Raw genomic sequence first — 6000 nt, 5'->3', positions numbered from 1 at the left:
ATCTGTTTAAGAATTCCATTTTTGCTTATCACCATAATTATGATCTGCTGTTCATTCTAATCCACATGCTCATCTTTCTCTTTTTCTTGATACATTCTATCTGGACATTTAATCTTCTCCTCGAGAAAAAATAACTCTCAAAGTTTCCTGTTATGCACGAGTGTTTGTAGCCATGGTGGGTAGCTAAATGCAAAATCTGTAAAGAGACACGGGCAGGCAAAGAAGTACAGCTATGGTTTTCACTAAAACCTTTTTCCAGTCATTCCACAATGAAAGACAAGCTCAGTCAGCACTGATGGTGACTCTCATCTTAAACACAACTCTTTCTACTCAAAACTCTAAAAAGATAACTGATGAACACCATTCTCAAGATCCCATTCAAGTCCTTATCGTAAAAGCTTATACAATGCACCAAGCCCTAATTGACACACCTTCAGAAAAAAGGTAAGGTTGTGAATCAATCTCTCTCCTCCGTCTGTATGTCTCTGGGTGTCCCCCTCCCGTTCCAACTCAAAACCCAGAAAAAATAAGTCTACATGCAATGCACTAGACATAATACCCTACTACATTTCTCCCAAAAATATGGAAATTGGATTTTCTGTCTCTCTCTTTCTCATATTTCTCCTTCGAGAAGTGAAGTGACAAGTGAAGTGACATAACAAGGAAAGAACTACTTTGCTACAGCATGGTTTCTACTTTCTAGGCCTTTTTATGGTTTTTTTTTCTTCTTCTTCTTGTTAATCCTCTTTATGGGTTTCTATTTCATTTAAAGGGTGAGAAGAAGATGAGATTTTGAAAAACGTACGAGAACCTGGTTTAAGGTCTTGTGTGACGTGGGCTGGGCTTAGGCTTACCTTTTAAAAAAGTGAAGCTTCTTTCCATCAATCCGGCTTTCTAAAAACAACTTTTTCTTTTGTTGGCCAAATCTAAAAACAACTATATACAATGAGTGAATGACACTAGACCTAACCCCACTAGTTATGAACTACACTTTGTCTGAAAATATGGATCTCCCCCCTCGCGAAAAAGCTTGGATCGTGTGCATTTAATGCCTAGGATTATCAAGCCAAAATTTCGGCCGTAGGATCCAAAATTTCGGTTGAGATTTTTACGGTCGAGATCGAAATTTCAACCGAAATTCCGATCCCGCTGCCCAAAGTGAATGGCTTGACGGTCTTGTGCATTTATTGCGCAGGACCCAAGCAAGGTCCCCCCTCGGAGTGACCATGTTCATGGTATTAACGTGGAATCAACTCAACTCTCTCTGGGTTTATCTCATCTATTTATGAAATTCTTTGCAATTAAATAAACTTGGAACTGTTGTAATTCTTTCTTGCAGAAAAATCTTTATTAACCTAAAATAATAGAAGAAAACCAAGCATTTAAAGATTAGGTGCTAATTCTTACCATAGACCCAATGAACCCTGACAAAATGGTCTAAACTAGACTCAAAATATTAACCACTACTTGAAAGGTAAAAGAAGAACACACTTTTCAATTATATATAATGGGAAAGAAACCTAAAAACGTGCTAATAAAATTAAAATAATTTTTGGTGCCAAATATATAGGATAAAAAGCTCATAGAAAATATGAGATTTGATGAAGATGTTTCTTCTGTGGCTAACAGGACAGTGCAATTCAATTGGGTGATTATGCAAGTGATCGATCCACCATCTAATTTGATCATGACTTTGTGATGTAACCCAAGGTTTAATAATTTAAATTATTGGGCAACATTTCATGTATTAAATTTTAAAATTATTTTAACAATGTTTTTTATTATTTTATTTATGCAAATCCTAGACTAATGATTTATATTTAGATAATGAGTATCTCAATTCTTCTTGTAATTTGTAATATAATATAGTGTAATGCTTATATGGGAAATAATGCCCTAACCAAAAGCCTAAGCCCCAACATTTTTTTTTGGGTGGGTGAAATGCCAAGAAGAAAAAAAATGGAAGGGCATAAGAGGAACATCATGTGCGCAACAACCCTTCAATCTTGGTTTTCTTGATCCCTTTCAAGTACCCTACCTATTTAAATTATATTCAAAATCTAAAAGGCACTGTTTGGAAAGTTTTGGTCGGTTGCACTTAATGATTTTCTAGTCATGGTGGGGATTGGAGGAGTTTCCTTGGTCGAATTTGCTTCTCAGTTCTAATTTGGTTGTGGCCTTGTGGGTTGGTTGACTTAAGAGATGGAAAAGTAATCATGATTCCCTTTGCGGCACGCAATATTTTAGAATCCAAACGCATATCCTCCAAACAGGCCCTAAATCGTATCACATCTTAATTGAGCATCATGAGCTACATGAAGTCAAAACCAAGGATATAGCATTTGCACAAAATCAGATTTCGAAGATACCGATTAAAAGAAGGAAAGCAAAACAAAAACAATTTTCTAAGGGTAGTGACTAGTGAGTTGATCATCAAGTAGCAAATTGCCTTCGAAGTTTCTGCAATGATGGTGATGAACATGATGGAGCTCGTAAGTGCAATTTCATTTCTATTTTTCGTTGTTTTAATATGAGTAAATGTTTGTTTCTATTAGGTAGTTGATCAATGCGCCATAAGCTCAGAAAATAATGAAATATTTTCAAAGCTCTGCAAGTGGTATTCAGTGCTGGTAAGAATTGAAATGTAACAAGGAATCCTTACCATGTAGTGTTGTCTTCCTTTCACTGCTAGCTTGTAAGTTCCAAACAAGTGGCCGACACGAGAAAGCAAATAGCCAGAAGCCAGTGATGAAAGTTACTTTGATGACCAAAAGAATGTGAAAACTTTGAGAAAAAATTAGGGTCCACCAACTACTCCCACCCATTAAGGTTAAAGCTAAGAGTGAAAGAAGAGCCACTGAACCATCGCAATCCATTTCCGACAAGTTATGTGTGGTGTGTGTTTGATTCCAGACACCGACGGTAATGCTTGCAGGAAAGTTCAGCTTTTAACCACCATAAAAATCGCCATTATAGATTGTGGTTCATGCAGACAATTAATCAAGTTTACTTCCAATTCCAACACACACATTTGGTGAAAAGTTCATGACTGATGGTAATTCGAACCCAACTGGGCCAATCTAAATAACTTTCGGGCACTGGTCTGGGTGCATGATTAGGGTTTGGGAAACCTCAGATGTCCATGCCATCAAAAGAGCTGCTCCAGTTTCAATGTCGTGGAACTCATACGTAGTAATGTAGTGATGATCAGAACTAATAAAATACAAGACTTACTGTCCATGGCAAGTCGCCAGCCGCTGGCACTGTTCAGCAGTTCAGCTACAGTGGAAGTAACGATAGATTTTAATTAATCTCACCCAGAAATCTTTGTTCTTCTGGTTTTCCTTGATTAACATGAAAAAAATTATACATAACTACTGGGTGTAGATGCTGGGAGGCAGATGGTTGAGTTAGGTTTACTGTTTTCAGTGTGCATGGCCCCCCATGTATACCAACCACCGACCAGTGCTATCCGTTTCTGCCACGTACCATACAAAATTCCAATAGTATGTCGGGAAAGGTGTTACAACCTCTTCTCTTTAGTTGATTTGCCCCCTCCCACTCTCCCTCTCTATTCGTATGCCTTTCCAGTCTTCATGCTCATCCCCATTCACACTTCCCTTCTCTCACTTTTGGCTTCTTGATTTCATTTGTGTCTAGAAGAGACACCTCTTACAAATTTCTATGATGTGTGAGAGAGAGATGTGGTGCTGAATCACACCATGCCATATTGTCATGCATGCAAATCATTGATTTTCATGAGTTCGGATGTTTTATTAGGGTAAAGATATATGTTGTCCTCGCACTTTTTATTATATAATAAGGATTAAACTTATGTGGGTTTCATTGAGATTTTATTTTTGGTTATTTTATCAGCATTTAGTGATAAACTCACTCCTATTATGTGGTTGAAAAGTAATGCATACAAACCAATGATTCCCATGAGTTCGGATCCTCTATCCCACTAGGGTAGAGATCGAGATGTACTCCTTTCATACATCTTCACTACATAATAAGGGTGAAACCTAAGTGGGGTCTACTGAGAATCTTACCTTTGATTATTTTATAACATTCGAAGGTAGGCCCACTCCTATTATCTAATGAAAAAGTATAAATGAAGTACATATATATCCTCATCTTGATGGATAGAGAATCCTGACTCTAATTCTCAGATATATGGTTAAATACCTTTTCCCTTTGTCAATTGAAGTGATATATCAACAGGCAGTGTAACCATTGATTTGATTGTGGGTCATTCATAAGTGTTATATATGCATGAATCAAAAGCACTCTTTAAGAATAGAATCAACCAAAATTTGTGGTTTATATAGGGCATCTTTCTTTACAGGTTATGGCATATATGTACTTCCACTTGACTGAAAGAATACCTTTCCAAAATGCTGGTAGGTTGCCAATGTTCTTGTAACCATCCATTTTGAGCCCATCATAGCTCAAACAAAGGGCTTCAGTGAGTGAGAGGTATGTAAACCTAACATATACGTTCTGTCACAGACTGTAAGTAACCAAAATAGAAAACAAAAACAAAAACAACAAAACAGAAAAGCAATAAACGGATCAACTTTATTTCTATAGCTTTGTTTGTGGGTGACCAACTTTGGACATTCTTTATTTGTGTTGCGTTTTAGCACACAATAGACTCTGACCTCCTAATAGTTTCTTACACTTTCCTTGACTCATCATTCCTTCAAAACCAAAGTGCACAAGCACATCATCTTCCTCTCTTTCTAGGATTCAGCTTTGGATTTCGCAGTAAAGAACAATATTTGAATCATGATATTCCGGAAGCACCATAAGAGAACACGAAGGTGACCACGCAGATGGTTACTATGTAAGACACCTAAATTCCACAAAGTAGAGAAGATGGAGGTGTACATGAAGATGCTTTGCCCCCTGATTTTTTTTTTTCCTGAAAAATTTTACTTTGAACAAAAGGTGGGCGAAGTTAGGCTTGTGACAAGAATGTTATCTTAACATTAATAATTCATATAATTACCAAAAAAAAAACATTAATGAATTCATGATCCATCAGAACCTACCAAGTGTTAGATACCATACCAAGGTACTTGGTAAATTCAAATATAGACCCTCTAATAGTCAATATTTTAGTGAATAAAAAAAACATCTTTTTTATGAATAATAAGTTTCTTAACATCACTATACTTAGTGAAATTTCATCCAATACAGAATCCAATGTGAAAAAAGAGAAGATTGAAAAATACTAATAAAACGGGTTTATCAAACACTTGTTTCCAAGTAGAAAACAAACATATAAAAATAATTTTAATAAAGAACTGGTCTCTCAGAACAAGAATATTATCAAATGCATGGTTAATGTCTTTATGTAAACCTTGCCGCGACTCAAGATTATTTCTTATATTACAGAACGTCTTGATCTATCAAGTCAAGCCATCAGATCGAGAAGCACATTATGAGGTGCCCCTAATAGATACTAACAAGATAAAAAGGTAGGGGGGAGGGGATTAATGTGGTGTTGTGACATGGTGGTCCTATGACTTGACTAATTATGTGTGTATTTTTCGCATCACTTTCTACATTGATCTTATCTACTTTCGCAGTCTTTCATTAGTTAAATAAACAATATTAATGGGTAGGAAGTGATGGGTATAATAAGGGAGTATATATCATTGCCTCCACTGCATTTTGTACAACAAGTACCAAGACTATTTTATGTATAAAATTGACACATTACTTATTTTCAATAATAGAGACAAAAGGAAGAGAGAGAGAGAGAGAGAGAGAGAGAGAGAGAGAGAGAGAGAGAGAGAGAGAGAGAGAGAGAGAGAGGCTGGTAGCATTAGCACAATGTCCCACTCATAATTCTATTATGTCTAGTGCATCTTTCTCTATCAAACATAATGGCAACTCATATTTCTGGTTCTCCGGAACTAGAGGGTTGAGACAAGGTTACCTCCTTAGCCCGTACCTTTTCCTGTTCATCATGGAGATCTTGTCAAGGCT

Source organism: Hakea prostrata, chromosome 7 (genome assembly GCF_041222555.1).
Source record: "Hakea prostrata isolate BN-2017 chromosome 7, UWA_Hpros_2, whole genome shotgun sequence".
NCBI lineage: Eukaryota > Viridiplantae > Streptophyta > Magnoliopsida > Proteales > Proteaceae > Hakea > Hakea prostrata.
Note: the sequence above shows the minus strand (reverse complement) of the source record.